The sequence below is a fragment of the Hyperolius riggenbachi genome, chromosome 8, assembly GCF_040937935.1.
Source record: "Hyperolius riggenbachi isolate aHypRig1 chromosome 8, aHypRig1.pri, whole genome shotgun sequence".
In the NCBI taxonomy this organism is placed as follows: domain Eukaryota; kingdom Metazoa; phylum Chordata; class Amphibia; order Anura; family Hyperoliidae; genus Hyperolius; species Hyperolius riggenbachi.
In genome coordinates this window covers 62,190,295-62,217,400 of record NC_090653.1, presented here as the reverse complement: position 1 = coordinate 62,217,400, position 27,106 = coordinate 62,190,295, and the positions used below count along the sequence as shown (strand labels likewise).

The 27,106-nt window shown below is 46.1% G+C and overlaps 1 long non-coding RNA gene across 1 annotated transcript in view; it reads left to right on the top strand.

Moving 5' to 3' along the window:
• Nucleotides 1-27,106, top strand: part of LOC137528178 (uncharacterized) — a 137,767-nt gene that overhangs the window by 9,009 nt on the left and 101,652 nt on the right. Inside the window, exon 2 of the long non-coding RNA XR_011023310.1 lies at nt 22,083-22,239. This is a non-coding gene — a long non-coding RNA (uncharacterized lncRNA). The remainder of the gene's footprint in view (nt 1-22,082; nt 22,240-27,106) is intronic.

Genomic DNA, 27,106 nt, shown 5'->3' with positions numbered 1-27,106 from the left:
CAACTACTGGCATGCATAACAATGGGCTTATAGACTTCCTATGTTTAGAACGTGCATGCCATAAAAAAAAAAAAAAAAAGACGCGTTTTGTGTGTTATCGTCACACTCAGCTGCAGATCGCTAGGCGGCTGGTTAAACAATTCCACGTAACAGTAAAGAACAAAAAAAAACCTCTGTCTTTGAAGATTGCACCACCAAATGGCAATTAACACCCCGGCATCTGGCGTACGCCGCAATCTCGCCGGCGCACCGCTACCTCCCCTGAATTTCCAGAACTTCATCAAAAGCCTCTCGCTCATCTGTTTCTTCCACTTGAGGAATCCGGAGGCCCTCCCCCTCCCATCGATCACTCGGCAGCCCGTGGCGTCCACTCCGCCTCCGCCGCCGCGACGCCTCGTTCCATCTAAATTAACCGAATTATGAAAGTAATCTAATTTGGTAGCGCTCATTACGAGGAGCTTAGCAGCTCAGCGCATAGCAAAATACAATGCTTCATTGTAAACACGTTTGATTGATGGCCCAGACCCCCTTGGGGGAATTGTGTTCTATAATTAACTAAGGTCACTTTGCTGTGTAATATTAATGACTCTCATTTTATTATGCAAATGAAGCACGGCATGACCAATATCGTGGCCACTACTGGCACAGAGGAGAGAGAAAAAGCAATTTTCTACATGTAGCCGTATGACTGGAGCAAAGGCAATTAAAAAGTGAAAAAAGGTAAGTGTACCTGTCTTATAAAACAAACTTTAAAGGACGCCTAAAGTAAGAGGGATATGGAGGCTACTATTTTTATTTCCTTTAAATAAAGTGGACCTGAACTCTTGCACAGGACACAAGGAAAACGTAACAGAAATGCACCCTGTATGTATTTAATGAGTTTAACTTGTGTAATTCCCCCTCATTTGTGTCTAATAATCACTAGTTGTAATTTGACCCCCCCCCCCCCCTGTGCCACATGACTGCCTATGGCAGATAAGCAGATAAGTCCATTTGAAAACACAGAGTGAAAACAATATGGCTGCTTCCATTAATCAGGGAGTAGAAGCAGTGCAGATTTATTTTAGGATTTTTATCAGCTGTAATTAATATTTTTGTTTAACTACCTGCGGACCGACGCAGTTTAAATCTACGGCAGGCGGGTGGAGCTGCAGTTCTGACCGGACGTAAACTCTACGACCCATTTACCCCACGTCCCCGCCCGTTCCCGCAGCTTTCTCCCCGCCGCAATGTGCTGCCCTGCCGCCTCTATGACGGCAGAGCACTGTGAGCCGGGCAGGAGGCGTTTTCATTGGCTCCTGGCCCTGCCATTCCTGTAAGCCGTTCCCATTGGCTTACATTGAGTGACAGGGTCAGGAGCCAATGAAAGCGGCTCCTGACCGGCACACAGCGCTCTGCAGTCATAGCGATGGCAGAGAGAGCAGCCTGCGGCGGGGACAGAGCGGCGTGTCCGGCAGAAGGGTCAGATTTTAGCGGCGATTCGTCGGGAAGCGGCGGTTTACTGTACCAGCACCCTCTGGTCCTTAAGGGGGCAGAGGGTGCTGGTACTGAAGTGGTTAAAGAGAACCCGAGGTGGGGATCGTAGAAAGAAATCTATACACAGAGGCTGGGTCTGGCTATAGTGCCCAGCCTCTGTTGCTAGTTGAATCCCCGCTAAGTCCCCCCTGCGCTCCGCTCTCCCCCATAAATTACGGCCGCGCTCTCAGGGATTGTTTACCTTACTAATGTCACTCGCGCTGCTCCCCCCGCCTCCTGCAGAGCGCCGGTCCCCGCCTGCGTCCCTTCCCTCCAATCAGCGGCGAGAGAAGGGATGTGGGCGGGGACCGGCGTTCTGCAGGAGGCGTGGGAGCGCCGTGAGTGACACTAGTGAGGTAAATACAGCCCGTTGCGACACGCCGCGTGTCGCCAGCACTGCTGTAATTTATGGAGAGCGGAGCGCAGGGGGGACTTAGCGGGGATTCACCTAGCAACAGAGGCTGGGCACTATAGCAAGACCCAGCCTCTGTGTATAGATTTCTTTCTACGATCCCCACCTCGGGTTCTCTTTAAAGGTGTTGTGTGTTGTTGTGTATCTGTTGTGTTGTGCTGTTGTGTATCTTTTAGAGCAGAGAGGAGTTCTGAGTTCAGGTCCACTTTTAAACAATGCACATTGCCTTTCCTTTTAAGCAATACCAGTTGCCTGGCAGCCCTGCTGATCCTCTGCCTCTAATACTATTAGCCATAGCCCCTGAACATGCATGTAGCAGATGAGGTGTTTCAGACTTTAAAGTCAGATCTGACAAGACCAGCTACATGCTTGTTTCTGGTGTTATTCAGATACTACTGCAGAGAAATAGACCAGCAGGGCTGCCAGGCAACTGGTATCGATTAAAAGGAAATAAACATGGCAGCCTCCATATACCTCTTACTTCAGTTTCCCTTTAAGGACATACTTACCTAAAGACTGCCTCCCTGCTTCCCAAGAGTGCAAGAACATGCATGCCAACAGGGACATCTAGTGGCCAGAAATTCATAGGGGGCCTGATTCAATCTTGTGCATTAAAATTGTTGCCCTACATTTGTTGATTGCCGGCAGAAATAGCTCCAGTCCAATGGGGTCCGCAGTACTGCAGTAGAACAGACCTGGGTACTTATCCGTTAGCTGGGCGCATCCTCTAGGTGTAGCGATAATTACTATTTACCCCCCCTCCAGGCCGCCATGGATAGTAGGGAAAGATGTAACTGTGCTGGAGTTCTATCGCCACCTAGAGGATGCGCCCGACTAACGAAAAAGAGCCCAGACCCGATCAGGCTCTTCTATTTTCGCCGGAGCCCTGAGGCAGAAGATGGTACTGTGCCTGCCCTGGATCCAAAAAGTAAATATTGCCGAGGGCTACAGGCGCTGCTGCGTCTGTGTGGTGTCGGCGGATTGGAGACTGCCATATGTATTTCCTTTTAAACAAAACAGATTGCCTGGCTGTCCTGCTGGTCCTCTGCCTTCAGTACTTTAAGCCATAGACCCCGAACAAGCATGCAGCAAATCAAGCATTCCAGACTCTATTATCAGATCTGACAAGATAAGCTGCATGCTTGTTTCTAGTGTGATTCAGACACTACTGCAGCCAGTAGATCAGCAGGGCTGCCAGGTGACTAGTATTGTTGAAAAGGAAATAAATGTGGCAGCCTCCATATACCTCTCACTACAGTTGACCTTTAAGGTATGCCTCCATGCTTTGTTCAACTGACACTTGTCCCAACATAAAGGGCAAGTGGCTGTTGCCCACCTTTCTGTGCATCAAAAAAAGAGATGAGAGTAATGGGGGTGGGGGGGGGGGACTTATGGTGGAGCCTAGAGACCCCCCCCCCCTTTAATAATAAGAGGGCCCACAGATATTCACCCCACCCACATATTTAGATAAGGAGATTCATTCCTGACCCCTGACCAATATACTACGTAGGGTTGAAAAGTAAAAAAGGCACCAAAAACATCAACACCACAAAAAGGGATTTTAATAAAATAAACAGCAAGTTTTTTAAAGTGGACCTGAATTCAGAACTCTTCTCTTCTCTAGATGCACAACAGCATAACAACCTTTAAAGGGACACTTAAAGGGGAACTGAAGAGAGAGGTATATGGAGGCTGTCATGTTTATTTCCTTTTAATCAATACCAGTTGCCTGGCAGCCCTGCTGGTCTATTTCTCTGCAGTAGTATCTGATTAAAACCAGAAACAAGCATGCAGCCAGTCTTGTCAGATCAGACTTATAAGTCTGAACTACTGAAACACCTGATCTGCTGCATGCTTGTTTAGGGGCTATGGCTAATAGTATTAGAGGCAGAGGATCAGCAGGGCTGCTAGGCAACTGGTATTGTCTAAAAGGAAATAAACATGACAGCCTCCATATACCTCTCTCTTCAGTTCCCCTTTAAGTCTGTGGAAAAAAATGAGTTTTACTCACCTGGGGCTTCCAGCAGCCCCCTGCAGCTGTATTGTGCCCAGGTGAGGAAAACTCATTTTTTCCCACAGACTTAAGTGTCCCTTTAAACAAAAAAACACTTATTTGTTACAGCTGATACAAATCCTAAAATAAATCTGCACAGTTTCTACTTCCTGATTCATGGAAGCAGACATATTGTTTACTGCCTGTGCTTTCTAATGGGCTTATTTGCCATAGGCAATCATGTGACACAGGGGAGGGATCAAATTACAACTTGTGATTAGACACAAATGAGGGGAAATTAAACAGGCTAAACTCTCTAAGGCCTTGTTCACGTTATATCTGTTTTTGTAAAATTTTAAGCGTGGGCGATTTTCAAAATCTCCCTGAAAGCACTTGTGCAATGATCCTCTTTGAGAGAGTTCATATCAGAGCTGTTCGTTTGCGATCCACTTTAAAAAGCGGTGCTAGGGCCATTTTTGAGGCGATTTGCCTCAATGGAAGGTATAGGAGAAACACAAAACGCTCACAAAATCGCATTGACAAGTGATTGCGTGAACGTTTAAAAAAAAAAATACTTTGTATTTATTGTTTCCGGATTTTTTTTTCCAGATCAAAAGACGGAAGCGCTCTGCAAAAGCGCTTACAAAAACGCCCACAAAAACGAGCGAACGCGCATAAAATCGCCAGCAGAAGCTTAAAAAAAAGCGGGGAAAAAAAGCCCTCCACAAATGATCACGTGAGCCGAACACAATGTGAACAAGGCCTAAGGGCCCATTCACACTAGAAGCGCTTTTCTGCGCGTTTTGTGATTGATTAGCGTTTTTAAAATCGCTCCCATTCACGTACATTAAAATTGCGGAAAGATCGATGTGTTTTTATGATCACGTACGCAAAAATCGCTGTGATTTTTTCCATGATTTTTACCGTGATTTTAATGAGTGACTGGGAGCGATTTTAAAAAACGCAAATCAATCGCAAAAAGCTCAGAAAAGCGCTTCTAGTGTGATTGGGCCCTAAATGCAATCAGGGTGCATTTCTCTTTGTTTTCTTTCTGTCCTGTGAGAGAGTTCAGGTCCACTTTAAGATCTCTGACTAAAATCCGGCATCGTTATACACATCAGTTTTACCGACGCTTGCAGTTTTTATACTTTCTTTTAAATCAGGTGCAGCATGGAGCTCGGATTATTGAATATACAATATAAGGACATTGCCTTTTATTGAAAAACCAATGGAACTCTTGTAGCTACATCTTGTGTGAGGTTTGCTGGTAAATGAGTCACTCGCCGTCCCCTTATTACTACTGGACATTCCGCATGTGAGTTTCCTTCACCACTCAGTAATAAAACACACACAAAAACAAGCTGATAATCAATAAACAATGTGTATTCTATGATTAGTCACTAAACAGGATAACGCTGCATAATAAGTGCTGTAACATGAGAACGCATCACATGTGTACACTTATGTACAGTGCAAAACTTATTCATAAGCAGGCTGTTTTACTTAATTTATTTTGCTGCCTGAGAAGGTTATTTTCTAGGCATGGAAGTGGCAGCTTCTGTCTTGTCGGTTGCTTGTCAGGAATATAGGAAATATCACTGATAAGTTACAACCATACAAGTTTTCCTGACAGAATACAACTTCTGAGGGCAGGGAGAGATAAAATACATGAACTATTGACCTTTTTACGAACTCTGGGACACTTATTAGGCTGCTACTGAGCAGAGCCAACAAAACATTCAATATAGTTTGTAAATGTTTAAATATAAAATAAAACCATGAGATATCTAAAAAAAAAAAAGTCATTTTTAGGAGTAGGAGGATAAATACAATTGTTTATCTCATCAGTTTATTTTCACATTGGGTGCACTTTAACCACTTAAGCCTATCTGGACGAAAATATCCGTCCAGATAGGCTGTGCTGCTGCCAGTGTGTGGTGTGCGTGATCGCGCGCACTCTTGCCGCTAGTGTTGGGCGAACATCTGGATGTTCGGGTTCGGTGTGGTTCGGCCGAACATGCCCCTGATGTTCGGCATGTTCGAGCCGAACCCCGAACCCAACCCGAACATGTCCCTTTGGGGCCCCTATAGGGTCCCAGCATAAAAGGAGAGCATGCCCCGAGTGCGGGGGGGGGGGTCGGAAATGCCCCCCACCCCTCCCCGCTAAGCTCTCCCTTCTGCCGGTACCCTATAATTAAATTTAAGTGCCCAAAAGTACCTGAGGAGGAGGAGGGCAGGAAGAGGGAAGCCGGAGTTCTTGGGCGCTAGTACCATCTGGTGCTTCCGCCCTCTCTTGACGCACTTCCTGTTTACATTTGAAGTCGCGTCAAGAGGGCGCAGAAGTACCGCGATGACGCGAACGAGGGTACGCGTCATCTACATGATGACACGTACCCTCGTACGCGTCATCGCGGTACTTCTGCGCACTCTTGACGCGACTTCAGATGTAAACAGGAAGTGTGTCAAGAGAGGGCGGAAGCACCAGATGGTACTAGCACCCAAGAACTCCGGCTTCCCTCTTCCTGCCCTCCTCCTCCTCAGGTACTTTTGGGCACTTAAATTTAATTATAGGGTACCGGCAGAAGGGAGAGCTTAGCGGGGAGGGGTGGGGGGCATTTCCGACCCCCCCCCCCCCCCCGCACTCGGGGCATGCTCTCCCTTTATGCTGGGACCCTATAGGGGGCTATGTTCGGCCGGACACGGCTGTGTTCGGCCGAACAAAGAAGGCCTGTTCGGGTTCGGGCAGCGTGCCCAAGCACCCTCCCGAACACCATGAGGTGTTCGGGGGGTGCCGAACCGAACCCGAACAGGCCAAAATCCGGGCGAACCCGAACAGTGGCGAACACTGTTCGCCCATCACTACTTGCCGCCTGTCGTTAGCCCTGAGATCAATGAATGGGAATATAATTTCCATTCATTGATCTAAGTCCCCCGCAGAAAAACAGACGGCCTCTTATCTTATCAGGCTGCGGTCTTTCTGCAGAAAAAAAAAAGTTTTCCGTCTTCTGAATGCTTCCTGGAAGCGAGATTGTTTGCTTCAAGATTGTTTGCTTCCAGGACTTTTTGACTACAATTAATAAAACTACACCCACATACATTTTTTTATTAAATAAATACATTAAATTACATTTAAAATTTGCTGTTTCCCTCCCACACAACGAAAATTACCCAAATAAAAATCTTAATAAAAAAAATTAAAATTAAAAAGAAAAAAAAATTGTTTCCTAAGGGTCTGAACTTTTTAAATATGCATGTCAAGAGAGTATATTAATATATTTTTTTTTAATTTATAAGCTTGTAAATAATGATGGACGCGAATTGAAAAAAATGCACCTTTATTTCCAAATAAAATATTGGCGCCATAACTTGTGATAGGGACATCATTTAAATGGTGTAATAACTGGGACAAATGAGCAAATAAAATACATACCGTAGGTATTAATTACGGTACCATGTATTAATATCAAACTATAATGGCCAAAAACAGAAATAATGAATTTTTCCATTTCTTTCTTAATCTTCCTGTTAAGATGGATTTAGAATAAAATAATTCTTAGCAAAATGTACCACCCAAAGAAAGCCTAGTTAGTGGCGGAAAAAACAAGATATAGATAATTTCATTGTGCACAACATAGCACACAAGTGATTTCCCCCTCCCCCCTTTTCATGATTGGCTGGCTGGGGGGTGGGAGGGAGAGGGTTTAGAGGAAGAGGATTTTAAAAAAAAACACGAACAAAAATATTTATAAAAAAAATAAATAAACATGGGGGGAGCGATCAGACCCCACCAACAGAGAGCCCTATTGGTGGGGTCTGATCGCTCCCCCCATGTTTATTTATTTTTTTTATAAATATTTTTGTTCGTGTTTTTTTTTTAAATCCTCTTCCTCTAAACCCTCTCCCTCCCACCCCCCAGCCAGCCAATCATGGCGATCAGCTCTCATAGGCTTTACCCTATGAGAGCCGATCGCTCTCTTGTCCCCCAGGGGGACAGCCGTGTCACACGGCTGTCCCCAGTGCAGCGCTGCTGCTGATCGCAGCGCTGCACTGTATAAATAGACGGCGATCACGCCGTCTAACAGCCTCCCGAGCGGCAATAGCCGCTCGGAGTCTGAAGGCGGGGCGGAGCTCCGCCCCCCCAAGCAGGAGATGCACGTGCAGCCTGCGCGCGATCTCCTGCAAGACAGAGCCCCAGGACTTTATGCCAATTGGCATTAGGCGGCCCTGGGGCTGCCGCCGCGGCCACGCCCATCGGCGTGACGCGGTAGGCAAGAGGTTAAATTGATATTTCTTATTTTCAAATGTTAATGCTGTATGGAGGAAAATAAGGCAGGATAGAAAGGACCAGTGTGGATGAGTTATAAAACCTATTTTTCTTATGAAATATTTATGGTATAGACTAGGTGTGTGTCAGGGTCATGATTAGGAAGTGGATTAAATGTCCCACTTTCTTATCTCATAAAGTTGGGAGGTACGGGATTAGCCACTTGTTTCTTTCAGGAGTGTGATTTAGACAATACTGATGCATGAATGAGCAGAAGAAAATTACCCAAATAAAATTTTTAATATAAATAAACATTACAATAAAAAAAAAACATAAATAGTTACCTAATGGTCTGAAATTTTTTAATATGCATGCAAAGAGGGTATATTACAAACATTTTTAAAATTATAAGCTTGTAAATAGTGATGGACGGAAACCTGAAAAAAATGCACCTTTATTTCCAAATAAAATATTGGCGCCGTACATTGTGATAGGGGCATAATTTAAGATGGTGTAATAACTGAGACAAATGGGCAAATAAAATACATAGGTTTTACTTATGGTAGCATGTACTATTTTAAAGCTATAATGGCTGAAAACTGGGAAATAATGATTGTTTCCATTTTGTTTCTTAATATTCCTATGAAACTACATTTAGAAAAAAAATAATTCTTAGCAAAATGTATCACCCAAAGAAAGCCTAATTGGTGGCGGAAAAAACAAGATATAGATTAATTCATTGTGATTAGTAGTGATAAATTTATTGTCGAATGAATGGGAGGTGAAAATTGCTCAGATGCATAAGGTGAAAAATCCCAGCGGGCTGAAATGGTTAAAAGGAAATAAACATGGCAGCTTCCATATACCTCTCACTTCAGGTGCCCTTGAGGAACAGGAGCACAAGGAAGGGAGCTATATAAGAAACTTTTTTATCGCAGTGGGAGTTGTCATAGTCACCTATGTGGGGGTCCTTAATGCAGTCCTGCAGTGACACAGCAGTCATGCACGTACTTACAGGCATTGTGTTGGGGTATTCGGAAGTCCATTGTATTAGCATGGAGGCGCAGATGGGCGAATGGAAATTTAACGTCAGAGATATGTTTTCCTAGCGTGGGCACACAGGGGTACAGCTTGTTTTTTTATTTGTGAATGAGCTCTTTGTTAGCTTGTGTCAAGTAACTTTGAAAGGGTTGTTCTGCTTCACTACAAAAATCCATATCACTTTACAAGTCATTTTGTGACTGAATGACATAAAATATTATTTTTCAATTTGAGGCTACAGCTGCTATAACTTTTTTGAGAGACAAGTTGGAAACCATGGCAACAGATTATGGCTTGGTGTTAATGCTCCCATCCAGAAGTTTCTATTCAACCAATGTCTCCCTCTCTCTAATCATACAAGTTATGTAGAAAACTGCCTAACGACTGCTCCATGGTGTGATCAGCGTGACAGCCCCAGGACCACTCCACGCACATTGGTGTGAGCAGCGCGGCAGCCCCAGGACCACTCCATGCCGATTGGTGTGAGCAGCACTGCGGCCCCAGTACCACTCTGCACCGACTGGGGTTAGACGTGCGGCAGCCCCAGGACCACTCCATGCCGATTGGTGTGAGCAGCACTGCAGCCCCAGGACCACTCCACACCGACTGGTGTGAGCAGCGCGGCAGCCCCAGGACCACTCCACACCCATTGGTGTGACCAGCGCGGCAGCCCCAGGACCACTCCACGCCCATTGGTGTGAGCAGCGCGGCAGCCCCAGGACCACTCCATGCCGATTGGTGTGAGCAGCACTGCGGTCCCAGGACCACTCCACGCCCATTGGTGTGAGCAGCGCGGCAGCCCCAGGACCACTCCATGCCGATTGGTGTGAGCAGCGCGGCAGCCCCAGGACCACTCCGCACCGACTGGGGTGAGACGTGCGGCAGCCCCAGGACCACTCCATGCCCATTGGTGTGAGCAGCACTGCAGCCCCAGGACCACTCCGCACCGACTGGGGTGAGACGTGCGGCAGCCCCAGGACCACTCCATGCCGATTGGTGTGAGCAGCACTGCAGCCCCAGGACCACGTCACACAGACTGGTGTGAGCAGCGCGGCAGCCCCAGGACCACTCCACGCCCATTGATGTGACCAGCGGGCAGCCCCAGGACCACTCCACGCCCATTGGTGTGACCAGCGCGGCAGCCCCAGGACCACTCCACGCCGATTGGTGTGAGCAGCCCCAGGACCACTCCACGCCGACTGGTGTGAGCAGCCCCAGGACCACTCCACGCCGACTGGTGTGAGCAGCGCGGCAGCCCCAGGACCACTCCACGCCCATTGGTGTGAGCAGCGCGGCAGCCCCAGGACCACTCCACGCCCATTGGTGTGAGCAGCGTGGCAGCCCCAGGACCACTCCACGCCGATTGGCGTGAATGGCTGGGAATGGGGATTGCAAGAGAACACGTACGCTGATGCGCGTGCATCTCCGCGAGAGTGACAGAGCTCCGCCCCACCTTCAGTCTACCAGCTGCGATCGCTGCTCGGAGGCTGATAGACTACGAAACTTATAACTGTGATCTAAGGCAGCGCAGTACTGGGGACAGCCGTGTCACACGGCTCTGTAGGCTGAAGCCTATGACAGCTGATTACACTGATTGGCTGGCGGGGGGTGGGAGGGGGGATTAAAAGAATATAAAGAAAAATAGGAAAATGTATTAAAAAAATAAACATCCTTGGAGCGATCAGACCCCACCAACAGTAAGCTCTGTTGGTGGGGAGAAAAGGGGGGGAGGGGAATCACTTGTGTGCTGAGTTGTACGGCCCTGCAGCGAGCCCTTAAAGCTGCAGTGGCCTATTTTGGTAAAAATGACAAGGTCACTAGGGGGGTTTAAGACCACGGTCTTCAAGAGGTTAAAGATATCACAGTATAATACTTTTATTTTGAAGAAAAGAGCCTGACTGCTGCTGTGCTGTGTCCTCCTTCTCCCAGGGCCCTTATGAGCCATGCTGCCCTCTGCAAGGGGAGGGGAAGCATGGTTGGGCTGCCACTTGCCACCCCTCCAATCAGAATACAGAGCAGGGAGGGGTGTGGCTGAGTCAACACTCACCAACACCCCCAATCAGGATGCAGATAAAAGAGGAGTGTGGCTGAGTTGCAACTCACCAACTCTTTCAATCAGAATAGAGGGAAACTGTAGTGTACCTAGGGGAAGGCAGGGAGAGTGAGCTGCCCCAGGGTACACTATGAGAAGGGGCGATACACTGACACAATTAGCTTCACCTTGTCTCAGCTAACAGCAGAATTTGCTCAATGACGTGGTGGTGGTGGTGGTGTGTGTGTGGGGGGGGCAATGTCACTCCCCCTCCCTCTCCATGGGCCGTCTCCAGGTGCAGAGTACATGGTGTCCAGCATGGCTTGGGTGATATATAGTCTCAACTGCTGTGCCTCTGTCCATCCTTGTCAGTTCCAGCTGTAGTTTTTGTGGCTACACCTGTTATGGATGTGAAGAGTGTGATGTCCACACCTTGGCCCTTGCAAAATGGGTTCCCAGGCTGTGAGGGTCACCAGAGGTAGGCAAGGGAAAGGGTGTGAACATGTGTGTAAGGGCATCACAGCTTTGCTGGGGGGCCCCATGACTTAAGATTACGCCCAGTGGAATAGCTAGAGACTATAGGGCTTCACAGCAAAATTTTGATAGGGCCATTAGATCTCTTGAACAATGTCACCTGCACCCATAGGTAAACACAGGGGGGATTACAGCTGCCCAGAATCCCCCCTCAGACCAGGGCCTGTGCAGTGTCTGGGGACAGGCACAGGTTGAGACACCAGAATATATGCAGGCATCCTGCAGCTCACAGCCCCACCCCCTTTCTTTCCCTGCTACAGTTGACTTTGGATGGAGAAGCAGCATGTGTACAGAGCATGGAGCGGCAGCGTGTGTACAGAGCATGGAGAGGCAGCGTGTGTACAGAGCATGGAGCGGCAGCGTGTGTACAGAGCATGGAGCGGCAGCGTGTGTACAGAACATGGAGCGGCAGCGTGTGTACAGAGCATGGAGCGGCAGCGTGTGTACAGAGCATGGAGCGGCAGCGTGTGTACAGAGCATGGAGCGGCAGCGTGTGTACAGAGCATGGAGCGGCAGCGTGTGTACAGAGCATGGAGAGGCAGGGTGTGTACAGAGCATGGAGCGGCAGCGTGTGTACAGAGCATGGAGCGGCAGGGTGTGTACAGAGCATGGAGCGGCAGGGTGTGTACAGAGCATGGAGCGGCAGCGAGTGTACAGAGCATGGAGCAGCAGGGTGTGTACAGAGCATGAAGCAGCAGCGTGTGTACAGAGCATGGAGCAGCAGGGTGTGTACAGAGCATGAAGCAGCAGCGTGTGTACAGAGCATGGAGCGGCAGCGTGTGTACAGAGCATGGAGCGGCAGCGTGTTAACAGAGCATGGAGAGGCAGGGTGTGTACAGAGCATGGAGCGGCAGCGTGTGTACAGAGCATGGAGCGGCAGGGTGTGTACAGAGCATGGAGCGGCAGGGTGTGTACAGAGCATGGAGCGGCAGCGAGTGTACAGAGCATGGAGCAGCAGGGTGTGTACAGAGCATGAAGCAGCAGCGTGTGTACAGAGCATGAAGCAGCAGCGTGTGTACAGAGCATGGAGCGGCAGGGTGTGTACAGAGCATGGATCAGCAGTGTGTGTACAGAGCATGGAGCGGCAGCGTGTGTACAGAGCATGGAGCGGCAGCGTGTGTACAGAGCATGGAGCGGCAGCGTGTGTACAGAGCATGGAGCAGCAGCGTGTGTACAGAGCATGGAGAAGCAGCAGGGTGTGTACAGAGCATGGAGCGGCAACGTGTGTACAGAGCATGGAGCGGCAGCGAGTGTACAGAGCATGGAGCAGCAGCATGTGTACAGAGCATGGAGCGGCAGCGAGTGTACAGAGCATGGAGCAGCAGCATGTGTACAGAGCATGGAGCAGCAGCATGTGTACAGAGCATGGAGCAGCAGCAGGGTGTGTACAGAGCATGGAGCAGCAACGTGTGTACAGAGCATGGAGCGGCAGCGAGTGTACAGAGCATGGAGCGGCAGCATGTGTACAGAGCATGGAGCGGCAGCGAGTGTACAGAGCATGGAGCAGCAGCATGTGTACAGAGCATGGAGCAGCAGCATGTGTACAGAGCATGGAGCAGCAGCATGTGTACAAAGCATGGAGCAGCTCTGGGGAACCTAACAGGTATGAGCAGAGCCCTGTGCCCTGCTGAATACTTTACTTTCCCCTTAATTAGCAATGTTGGTTGTCTTCATTATTATCTGTATCCAAACTGCTCCTGATCGATCCCGTTGTCGATCGGGAGCAGGTCGAACATTTAGGAAATTGTCAGATCCTGTCAATCGGACTGGAAATTGCATTATGTGTACCCAGCATGATGTCTTCCCATATTATTTTACTGTATTGTGTGTGGCTGAGGGAGACCATTCAGGAATCCCTCCCCCCCCCTTTGAAAATCCTGGGTTTGCTCCTGGCACCTACCCTCTGAATATGAGTTACGTAGTTATTTTGGTTGAAAGAAGACATACGTCCATCGAGTTCAACCAGAGAACAAAAGTACAACACCAGCCTGCTCCCTCACATATCCCTGTTGATCCAGAGGAAGGCAAAAAAACCCTTACAAGGCATGGTCCAATTAGCCCCAAAAGGGAAAAAAATCCTTCCCAACTCCAGATGGCAATCAGATAACATCCCTGGATCAACATCATTGGGCATTACCTAGTAATTGTAGCCATGGATGTCTTTCAACGCAAGGAAAGCATCTAAGCCCCCTTTAAATGCAGGTATAGAGTTTGCCATAACGACTTCCTGTGGCAATGCATTCCACATCTTAATCACTCTTACTGTAAAGAACCCTTTCCTAAATAAATGGCTAAAACGTTTTTCCTCCATGCGCAGATCATGTCCTCTGAGAAGGCCTAGGGACAAAAAGTTCATCCGCCAAGCTATTATATTGCCCTCTGATGTATTAATACATTTAATTAGATCCCCTCTAAGGCGTCTTTTCTCTAGACTAAATAAACCCAGTTTATCTAACCTTTCTTGGTAAGCGAGACCTTCCATCCCACGTATCAATTTTGTTGCTCGTCTCTGCACCTGCTCTAAAACTGCAATATCTTTTTTGTAATGTGGTGCCCAGAACTGAATTCCATATTCCAGATGTGGCCTTACTAGAGAGTTAAACAGGGGCTATATTATGCTAGCATCTCGAGTTTTTATTTCCCTTTTAATTGCATCCCCAAATTTTGTTGACAGGATAATTTACATTCCCATGCAATGTACACTGTGTATAGTCTCTAGCCACTGAGACAAAGTCAGAGGATGACGGAGCAAAGTGAACACATCAAGTACCACCTGGGCCCCATAGCAGTTGCTATGGCTGCTATTGCTATGCCCCTGGTTACGCCCCTGTATTTATGTTCTAAAGTTATGATCTGAAAGGCAGAAATTGTTTGAGAGGAGTTTAATGAAGGCTCTCCGGGTCTCACCTTGCATCGGCTGTGCCTATTTACAAAGGGTCAAACTCAGTATCTGGTGCTGCAATATTTCCCTCTAAGTAAGGTTACTGTATAAGTGACAGATCCATTTCTCTTTAGCCCGCGCTCCAATTATGATAGTTATCAACGCGCAGGTTCCTGGTGTTATTGTGACTTCTGATAGCGCATTTCCAGACACCTGTAGGGATTTCCACCCCAGCATGAGATCCTGCGATCAATAGACACCGTTATCATGAACACACACAAGTGTTGGCTGTCATCACAGTGCTGGACTTAGGCCTGCACTAATTAGTGACTGCTTGTTATCTTAGGTCCACATTCCGCCATTGACTGTCATTGGAATTAGAGCAGCATTAGGTCAGCAGCAGAGCTCATTACAGCCCCTCAGTGGTAGTCTCTGGTGGTCACTGGATCAAGCAGAAGTTTTTCTAGATTGTAGTTCAAGTCGCGGGGTGAGCCTTCAATTCTCTATCATAATACATTGGTACTATAATATGTTCTGCTGGGCACCCTCTCAACAGACACAACTATTGTCTCTATCCCCACCCTTTAGATTGTAAGCCTCTGGCACCCCCCCCCCCCCATTGTTCCCAGCTTGATTATGTAATCTCACTGTCTGACACCCCTCTAGCGCAGAGTTCCCCAACCCTGTCCTCAAGGCCCACCAACAGTATATGTTTTGCAAAAAAACACACTGTAGCAAGGGCTTATGGGAGCTCAGTCTGGGCAGGAGGAGGAAGAGGTTACTAGTAGCCAGAGATTTCAGAGGCAGAGGGGAGGAGGGAGGAGGAGAGGGGACTGAATTTACACACAGGCAAGCTAATAGCATCTCCAGCCCTCAGCCTGTGACAATGTGACAAACAGAACATGGCTGCCCTCATTGTATCACAGGAATAAATAATTATACACTTTTGAAGCTGTTTGCAGCTAGATATGCTATAAACTTTAGATAAGATATATAGACAAGTTACTTGTTATAGTTAGTTTTTCATCTTGAATCCACTTTAACTACCTCTGTGGATTCCCCCCCCCCCCCCCCCCTCCCCAATCAACAGAGTCACATCTTAGTGCGATCGCACCACAACCTGTCGCAGCATATTCCCATGGAGGACAACCATTGCCATTCGGCTGCATTTAAAGCAAACCTGAAGCGAATATAAACTGATGGGATAAAGATTTGTATGTGTAATACGGCTAAGAAATAGAACATTAGTAGCAAAGAAAAAGGTCTCATGTTGTTTTCGAGTAAATGAAGAGTTAAAACACTCCAGTTGTTATCTATGCATTTCTGAGCTCTTCCACCCACTGGGTCCAATACAGTTCTGTTTTCTGTAGCACTTAAAGAGAATCTGTACTCTAACATTCTTACACTACAAAGCATACCATTCTATTCATTATGTTCTCCTGGGCCCCTCTGTGCTGTTTCTGCTGCTGCAATCCTGGCTTGTAATTGCCAGTTTTAGGCAGTGTTTACAAACAAAAGACATGGCATGTAATAGGCTGAGAGGAGCTCAGTCTGTGATTCATACAGAACCTGTGGGGGGCCTGGAGAGGGTGTGTATAGCTTCTATCCTATCACAGAGTAGCACAAACCTGCTTGAGTGCCTGAGCCCGACAAAGCCGTCAGAGAAAAGATTAGATTTTATAACAGAGATAATACAGCCACTGTGCAACTAGGAAAGGCTGCAGTAAGACAGACCATATTAGAACATGTATAGCAACTTATAGGATAGAATAAATAAGGCTGAAAATGTTTTTACAGAGTCTCTTTAAACAGCCAAGAAACAGTGAGAGACAACTTGAGATAAGAATTTACTGCAGGGAAGTGTAAAAAGGGTGATCATTTCTACTTTGTTTTATAGCTTAAAAGTGTGTGGTTTCTAAACTGCAAATATGAAAGAATGATGTAATGTTATAAAACAAATTGCTATATAACTGAAAATTAAAATATTAGACTCTTTTTTTTCTTTGCTGCTAATATTCTATTTGTTATCCTTACTACACATACAGTTCATTATATCATAAGTTTTGAGGGTTTTTTGTTACTGCATGTTTGCTTTTAATTGCCTCCAAATGGACTGGCACTCATAGGCAGTACAAGCAGGCTATTTAGCTTCCCATCTGAAAGAGGCCTACCATATATACTTGCGTATAAGCCTCATTTTTCAACACAAAAAATGTGCTGAAAAGTTACCCCTTGGCTTATATGCGAGTCAGTGGAGCAGAACGGATGGTGGAGCAGGTTTTGTTACTGGCAGGTTTTGTTATTGGCTCTAAGCTGTGCCCGTGCCCCACATCCCCTGCAACATGGTGTGCAGAGTGCGCTGCTCAAGACTACCTGCATCCCCTGGCCTGTGGAGTGGAGCGTGCAAGCAACGTGTCAGCTGTGCAATGATCGGGGATTCTTCCTGTGTGGCAATCGCTGTGTCTCATTTCTATGACGCCATCTAGTGGTGTCTTGATACACAGCTGTATCATCCTTGGGGCACATCTGGCTATGGGGAAGAAGGAATGATTTATACTGGGGGCACATCTGGCTACTGCGGAGAGGGCTATACTGGGAAGGTGCTTATACACGAGTCAATCACTTTTTCCTCTTTTCTAAAGGAAAAATGGGTGCCTCGGCTTATATGCGAGTATATACTGTAATGCTGGGAATACACGATGCATTTTTTCCGCTCGATTCTACGCTCGACCGATTTTATCTTTTTCCATTCACTTCTATGAGCGGTAAAACGATCGAACGTGAGATTGGACATGTTGGAAATGATCTATCAAACCATCTATCTGGAAAAACGCATGGTGTATTCCCAGCATACGTCTGAAATGAGGAGCTATCAGGGTTAAATCTCAGAACAGATAGCTCATTCTGTTACCATCCAGCGCCGAGATACTGGCACATTTAAATCCATACCCTGCGCAATCTAAAAAAATTAATATTTTTTTAATATTTCTGCAACCCAGCCTGGCCTTTTATTGCAGGCGGCGTATATTAAATTATCCCTGCATTAGTAATTGAAAACTAGCATTTAAGTCTCCCTCCTTCCCGCAGTCACATAATCCCTGGCTACAGAGTCGGGGGGCCCCCGCACACCCACGCTAACAACCAGTATGTAAATACAGGATGACTTCCCCACATCGATCTCGAATTCCACTTTGCTTTGTAAATATGTTTGTTGTTTTCTGGTAATAGCTGAGCGATTAGGGGCTGTGGTGCCTGGCAGCGGACATTGATTTTTAGGTATTCAATATCAAATGCAATATATTCTGCTTTTCATCCAAAAGTAATTGCTGCAGTGAAATAGTCCTGCTTTTAAGAGGAAGAATTGGCTTTTGCTGGCACTCTAGAATCTGCTTTTTCCTGAATGCGCCGGCCTGTAAAAAAAAAAAAGGGGGGTATTATACTGAAAGATATCTTATTCCGAACAAATACGTTTTATACATCTCAGCTCGCCGATGAAATAGCGGGTCCATTACCTCCTAACGATTGAGTCTTTGACGGCGTAGGGAAGTACCTAGTGAGGGATTAGTGTATGGCGTTCTGTGTAGACTGTATATAATATTTTGCTTGTGCTGTGCAGATTATATAGTCTTCTTGAGTGCTTTTTCCAGCTGTGTCGTACCCGTTTGACATCCCCGGTCCTTCTGAAGCATGGTGTGAGGTGTGAACGGAAGTATAGAGCAATTTTCTGGTAGAATAGAGCCAGTCAGACACTATGGAACGGACAAAAGATGATTCACTGACGCGGTTAGTTCATATGTACAAATATTGCAGTGTGGTCTTGTTTTTCTAGAGCTAAAAGGCTGTGTTTTTCCGCCTTTCAGACATTCGTCTGAGAAAAGCCTCCATTTATGTCAGTGCATCTGTGATTATTCTGTATACTAACCAAAGGAGGTAAGTATGCACGGGACCAGTGGGCGGGAGCTTAGTGTGGATGGTGCACAAGGCCGGAGGGGGGAGGCAACAAAGGCCATGGCCTTGTGCGGTAAAAAGACCTGCAGCCGCCCTGCTTTGATCTGCGCACCCTGGTTGCAGCCTGAATTCCAGAGTTCTCTGCATATCCCTGACTTCCTGGTGTGTCCCCTGCTTCATCTGCTGTCTCCTCAGGATCTCTTCCTCTGTATGATGACGAGAGGGACATACAAGCTGGTGTGATTAGTGCCAGGGCAGTTTTGTACAGTAGAAAGCATAACTCCTGAGTTTAGTGAGTTTTCATGCACACATTCACAGTATGGAAATATCAACCTCCCGCTGTCAGACAGATTATCGCTTGTCAGCCACTGTTAATGACTTGAGCCCTGCATTCATCCTCTACCCCTTATCTTCCTCTAAATTTATGGCTGGCTTTTTTCCCCTAGGGTAATTTATAGCTGCAGCCATCTGTGTGCTAAAGTTTAACTCTTTCCTGCCCCTTTTTGAGGTGTGTCTCTAAGTGCTAAATTGTCACTATGCTTGTCACTAGTGTATGCAGTATGGGATCCTTCAACTTACCTGTTCTATGTTTTCGATGGGCTTCTCTCTTCAGCTTCTGTACTGCCCTGCCCCCTGTTTGTGGCTCCAACTGCAGCCAGTCAAACATAGGACAAAGAAGCGGCCAGTGCAAGCTCTGTCCACCTGTGCTCCCTGTAATTTTGCGCTCCTGCCCAGATGTGCACAGCAGGCGAAGCTGGGAGTCTTATGGGTATGCATATCTGACAAATACTGCTCATACATGAGAGTCATTTCTCAAGTATGCACGTCCAGGACACCATCGTCTGCTGTGCACATCTGGGAGGGATATCTGCGATATTACAGGGAGTGTTAGTAGACAGAACATGCACTGCTTCCTTGTCGAGCCCTTTCAAACTAATGATCACTAGTCCGGGCATTGGACAGAATGCTGTTGGAGGAGGCGGGGTGATTGGTGACAGTGGGCCTTTGGTGCTGAAAAGTACAAATCCAGCCCTGACATCGCAGTTGTGGGTGGTGGCCAAGTACGGCGGTTGTAATGTGCAGCTGTCGGACTCACCTGTGAGAGGCAATTTAATGTGGGTGGTGCAGTAAGCGTGGGTGGCACCTTGGGGTGGTTGACAGCTTAGTTTGCGCAATTTTCACTAGCGACTCCAAGAATCAGGTCTAGCGCAAGCGTTAATTGCAAAGGAATCATGCAAGAATACAATTGCGTTTCTAACCAAATTGAAATGCATCAATGGAAATAGTGTTCCACAATTTCTATTTTAAAATGCCTACTATTGTGATTTGCAAATCACTTGCATTTTGTGTTACTGGAGCAACCAAATTCTAACTTGACAGAATTCGATTGGACGATTTTTAAGCTGCATAGATTTGCATTCAAAATTTGCATAATCCTGCTTCAATTTGCATCCCATTGACCATTCTATTCTCAACTACTGCAGATATTCAGATTGTTTAGACTGATGCACACTCTTGCCACTCAAAGGGCTTAAAGTATGCATCTCAGGGCTCGTTGATTCTAATATATTGTACAACCTGGATGTTCCCCCTCCTGTGTAGATCTCTTTCACGGCATGTGTTCTGCAATCAGTCCTCATAAATCTCCTATAATGGACCCTTCCTAGGAAGCGGGTGACAATAAATGATGACCTACATTGTTAGATGCTTGGTTATAACTTTATTAAGTTTACACGGAACACAGAGCATCACCTCAAGCAAACCGTAAAAGAGTGACAACAATCTGTCCACTTACATTATCCAGACAACAAGTATCTCTCAATGCGACAATAAAGCAATAATGGAGACCAGTAACGTTCAGCGGAAATAAAGCATAATATTGACTCCCTGGCAGCCACCAGCATCATGTGAGCTTGCTAAGGCAACACCTAAAGGTTCTGCACCTTTCTTATGTAGTGTTGCTATTGCTAAGTCTTTACAGCAACACAGCCACATACCAACCTTAACACCGGGTTTTCTGAGTGAGACAGGCAAAAAGAGCGATGGACATTTGGGCACCAGCACAGGCTGTAATGGGAATTATGGCTATAGCGATGCTCAGAGGGTAATTTGGGCACCGCCAAAAAGACAAAGCCCAAGTTACAAAGAAAACAGGATGGACAAACAGAGGACAACATCAACAGTGGTGGTGTAGAAGCTCCTGGGTCATACCAAACTTCTTTAGTTTGTCTTTGCTGATCTTTCCCCTTGGTTTGTCTCCCAGCTCAGGTCATTGGAGATTGTTGTGTCTTGGAGGCGAATGCTCTGAATGGTCGGAAATGCTGATTTCCGATTCCATCGAAAATCCAATAACTGCATTGTAATACCGATTCTAACTCAAATCCGATACCAATACCTCTTCCGATTTTGATCTCATTTCCGCAGTTTAATGGTTGAACTTAAAAGCTATTTGGTATGCTGCAGTGCAGAATTCTCATGGGAATTGGAAAATGATCAGAAATCCGATCAGAAGCGGTATCGCCATGAGGTATTGACGGTTCGGTTTTTCTCCAAAATCATTCTGAGTTTCCAAATGTTCGATCTGTTTATCTGATTGGCTTAGTCATCCTGAATGCTGTGATTGGTCTAAAATTACCAATTATCATATCTTGGATTTTCGATGGCGTTCTGATTACTGTATTACGATTACCAATTTCCCGATCGGAGATGCGGAAATTTAAATTCCACGGAATCTGAATTTGCATCCCTAGCGAACGCAGGGAGCTCTTTCAACCTCAGTGCTGTCGATGTAGATAGGAGGTGGGGTGACAGTATGCCTCTTGTTTTGGATGTGTTGAGAACCAGCCTGTTCTCCCTATATCAATGGCATATCCTGTCAACCTGCTGGTGGTAAGTTTGCTCATGTTTCTTTGTTACAAGGCCAACGATGGTGGCCTTGAATGTGGCAATGAATGGGCAGTTATTACCAATAAAAGGCAGATATCAGTGCCATGCCAACATTCCCAACAACACAGAGATATTATCAAAGACAAAACAAAAAGAAAGAAGCAATGGGCAGCAATCTAAATAGCATAATTAAGCAGCCATGTGCCCCTAAATAACATGAATAGGCAACTTAATTCAAAACAATTAAGTAGCCACCCCCCCCCCCCCCATAACATAGTTAGGCAGACATGTTTTCCAAATAACATAGTAAGACAACGAGAACTACAAATGGCTGTAATTATGGAGGAATGTCCCCCAAATAACATAATTAGGCAGCATAATGTTCTCCAAAGAATATATTCAATATTCCTCTCCAAATGTCATAATTAAGCAAGCAACATCCACCTCATGTAGTAACCCCCTCCTGACAGTGCTCCACCGCAGTAATTCTCCCATAGTGCCCCATACTATTCCCTTTCACAAACTTGGACAGTTGCCAGCAGAGTATTTATATTACTTTTTTCCATCTTCCTGCAGTGCTAGTCCTGACTCCTGACCAGTGCCTCCTGTCTCACGGTTATATACAGCATCCTGCCACCCATGTGACATGACCATAATGCTCAAAGGCGTGAGGAGAAGAGATGCAAGACTTATATAAAGGACTGGGTAGGCTGCAAGCCGGCACAGGGAGAAGGTATGTATTTCATGCTCTGCTGCCAACTTTAGCATTCCTCCAGGATGCAAAAGGATCATCCAATTTGCCTGGTTCAAGAAACAGTCCTGGTGTTTTTGATATAGGAGCTAGAAATATATACTTCTTCAAATAGAACTTCTTTACATACCTTCCTAATGGATGCAAGATGACTGACATTCCAAATGTGTTCACAACGCAGTTCATATGTGTTTTAGTAAGCCAGGTTTCTAACTAGAGATCCAGGCTGAAAGTGCAGTGCCGCCTTCAGGGCATCACAACCAGCCCTGCTGTATGGGGCCCTAGAAGTCTGGGCCCCAGCCAGGTCAGGAAGATTGTCAGCAAGGGCTTACAAAAAAGCAGACACAACACAGAAGCCCTCTGGTTGTACACAAAACGGTGCTTCTCCTTCACTTGATTGTGTGGCAATGCCCCCTTTCTCTTCTGCCTGTGTGAAGACACACAGCAACTTAAAGAGAGTCTGAAGCGAGAATAAATCTCGCTTCAGACCTCATAGATAGCAGGGGCATGTGTTCCCCTGCTAAAACGCTGCTATCCCGCAGCTTAACGGGGGTCCCTTCACCCCCAAATCCCCTCCATACAGCGGGGAGCGCGTCCGCATTGGGGCAGGGCTAACCGCCGCAGCCCTGCCCCACGCGCGTCTGTCAGACGCGTATCTCCGCCTCTCCCCCGCCCCTCTCAGTCTTCCTTCATTGAGAGGGGCGGGGGAGAGGCGGCGATGCGCGTCTGATAGACGCGACTAGAGGCAGGGCTGCAGCCGTTAGCCCTGCCTCCAGGAAAAGAAGATTTACGACCAAGTCTACGACCAAGGTTTGCGGGGGTGGGTTTGGGGGTGAAGGGACCCCCGTTTAGCCGCGGAATAGCAGCGTTTTAGCAGGGGCACACATGCCCCTGCTAACTATGAGCTCTGAAGCGAGATTTATTCTCGCTTCAGAGTCTCTTTAAAGTTGCTACTGCAGTGCTGTACAGCAAACTTCAAAACAATGGATCAAAGAGGGCTACCAAAGAGGGGGAGGGGAGACCACCAGGGAACACTGTGAGGGGAGGCATTAGACCACCAGGGAATACTGTAAGGAGGAGGAATGATCACTAGACTACTAGAAAAAGTTAAATATTATAAAGGGGGGGGGGAGCACTAGATCACCGGGGGTGGGGGGGGGGGGGTGTTAGAGCACCGGGGAAAATTATAAGGAGTTAGAAGCATGGCATAGGGATCACTGTCGGGTTGGGCTGCAGTCCAATGACGGGGTACTCTGCCTACTAATGCTTGGTGGTATATTCCGCATGAAACACTGCCATTTTTTAGTTTTGTCCGTTCAACAAAGTTTTTTTTTTTCAGCAGATTGAAATTTGGGTTGGCAGGGGGGCGCTGTAGGTTTGACGACGAGTATGGGGCTCAGAAATTTCTGATGGCAGCCCTGTGAAAGGGTACTTCGCTCAGGCTATGCTTCTCATCAGTGCACACTTTACTGTCGTCTTGTTGGCATTTAAAGGACAACTGAAGTGAGAAGCATATGAAGACTGCCAAATGTATTTCCATTTAAACAATATCAGCCCCACTGATCTATTTGGCTGTAATAGTGTTTGGATAACACCAGAAACAAGCATGCAACTAATCTTGTCAGATCTGACAATGTCAGAAACACCTGATCTGCTGCATGCTTGTTCAGGGTCTATGGCTAAAAGTATTAGAGACAGAGGATCAGCCAGGCAACTGGTATTGCTTAAAAGGAAATAAATATGACAGTCTCCATATCCCTCTTGCTTCAGCTGTCCGGCCTCACTACGCACACTTCCTCCTTCAAGCCGGAAGGAGGAAGTGCGCGGTGGTGAAGCTTGCAACGCATCCAATATGACGCATGCAAGCTGTTTGGAGCGCAGGGAGGACGACGGACTTATGGATAACTAATCCCTTGTCATCCAGTCACACATCTGAGGCAATTAAAGCGGATCCCAGATGAAAAACGAACTATAACAAGTAACTTGTCTATATATCTTATCTAAAGTTTAGATAGTTTACACAGCAAATATAGCTGCAAACAGCTTTAATAGAAAATGATTATTTCTTCCTGTGATACAATGACAGCAGCCATGTTGTTTGTAAACATTACACAGAGGCAGGCTTATCTGTATCTTGATCACTAAGCCTGTGAAAAAAAACTAATCCCCCTCCTCCCCTCTGCCTCTGAAATCAATGGCTAGTAACACCTCCTCCTCCTCCTGCCCAGACTGAGCTCCCATGAGCCCTTGCTACTGCCAAGGCTCTCTGAAAACCTGTGGGTGTGGTTTATTTAGTTTATAGGGAATTAGAGTATTAAAGCAAAAACAAAAAAGTATTTGGCTTGAGGAATGCTTTATAAACAATAGGAAAGCAACACAATTCTGCAATGAGTAAAAGTTCACCTCGGATCCACTTTAAAGCCAATGTGTACCGATTTAAAAAAAAGAAAAGTCAGATACTCCCCTAAGGAGAGGGAAGGCTCGGTCCTAATGAGACTTCCCTCTCCTCTCCCGGTGCCCGGTCCCGCTCACGATCCCCCGTTGCAGTGTTCAACCAGTTTGGTCAAATACTGCCGCTTCAGATGTCTTTGGGAGCACTTGGTCTCCCGAAGACGGGCCGCTCCATAATGCGCATGCGCGAGTGCCCACTATGACGCACTCGCGTGGGCCTACGACACACTCGCGCGTGCGCAGTAAGGAGCGGCCCGTCTTCGGGAGCCCGAGTGCTCCCGAAGACTTCCGAAGTCCCCCGCGGCGGGGGATTTGAACGGAGGATCCACCGGGAGAGGAGAGGGAAGGCTTATTAGGACCGAGCCTTCCCTCTCCTTAGGTGAGTATCTGACTTTTTTTTTATCGGTAACTATTCACTTTAAGCCTCATTTAAATCACAAATTAGAGTCCTTAGGGCCTCGTGACTACTCATGAGCCCATCACTGGTTCTTTAACAACCATAGCAAGAGATGGTTCAGGTGGGGGTCTAATTTTTGTGGAAGATGTTTATCTGTACCATAACATTAGTGCACATTCCAGTTCAGCTACTAGTGATGTAAAACTTGCATGTGGGTATGCAAGAACTCTATAATAAATGCTTTCCAAGATTTTTAAATAATAGTTGCCATGTGCAGTGTTTCTTTGAGGTTCCTGCTGAATCCCCCAGTCTCTCCCTATGCTTCTGGCGGCTAAATACCCTGTGGATCTCCTATGCACAATATATCTTTCTTTCAGGAGTGATTCAGATTTAGATGAAACAAACCGTGGTCCATTGTCAGACACTAATTCCTTTGGGTTTTCTTTCCTGCTGAAAAGTGTTCAGTAGCAGAGGTTACATGAGAAATAAATGCAATCTCCGGACATTTACAGCACCAGTCTTTAAAAGTTGTAGTAAATTGGTGGTCCACCGCTATAGCTGTGAAAGTACTAACAAGGCTTTCAATGAAAAATCCGGAAAAGTTATTGGCTGGCATGCTAGAGTACTAGTAACAGCAGATGAGTTGTAATCATAATTGGTAACACAAGACTGCATAGCAGTTACCAATTGGACATCCAAACCTGGCCAACTGTTTTGCAAAACGTCCTGAAACTGGACTTGAATTACACATAGGAGACAAGCTTGTTTAAATTCACGCACTTGAATTTTAACAAGCTTGTCTCCTATGTGTAATTCAAGTCCAGTTTCAATATCAGTAGAGTCAACCACTAATAATATATATATATATATATATATATATATATATATATATATATATATATATATATATATATTAAAGTGTTGACATACATTGCTAAGAATTATGGGACATGTATTATGGGATAGCCAATGTTGGCTGCCCCATAAATGACCCTGAATGATACCAGTAAAGGACACCAAAGATTAGACCAAACCACCAAAATTTTTCATCATTGGCATCAATGGAGTTTTGTGACCTTCCAAATCCAGAACATTGTAACTTGCTGAGCCAAATAGCCCACAAACCAAACAAAAGCTTAGGTAAGCATCAAAAGCTACTACTGGACCCTGTGGCAAACCTTTAAGATGTTTGCCAGGCAAGTTTTGTTATTGTAGCAATAAATGATAATACTGTATACCTTTGTGCAATGATGGTGCAATGATGCCACCCAAAATCTTCCACCACTCAGAAGCAATAAAGGCTGTATTACCCAAGTAGTCCCGATATACCCAGAGTAACTGATATCCAGATTCTTACTTTCTATATTAACTTGGTTCAGTAACCATTTCCTTGAATTATGGGAAAATATAATAAGCATCGCTTAACTATATATGGGACAGCTAAACACCACCCAGTAGCTTCTCCTGCACCACGCCCATTCACTCCTCTGACTGATCAGCAGTGGTAGCCAGAAAGGAGTAGACAGGAAAGAGAAAAGCCTTACTTCTTCAGCAAAGGACTATTTCAATTCATCAGTGTATGCAAAGCATCATGTGTAGAGCCTTTTGGGGGTTATTTACTGCTAAATGAGGACAACCAGATCCGTATTTTAACTGTGACTGCAGAAATACGACCGAAAAGACATATTTATGCTTCATCCTTGAAAACCGGTTTAAATAATACGAACACAAGCAATTTTTGTATACAAGTCAAGTTTCCCTGAGGTAGCCAATGTTGTTGTTTTTTTCCCTTGATTATTCCAGGTTTAGTTTGTGATTGTGCTACACTGATTGCCTTCCTGGTTCACAAAAGCAAAAAGAAACAGCATTATCTGCCTTTGTCACTGCCTTTCAATTACACCGTGATTTGTGCAATTCAAGGTTGTGTCAAAACCGTGAGCAGAGGTAGGAGGCGGAGCAGACACAGACATCCATTTTCTTGGAGTGGCTCTAGACATCTTT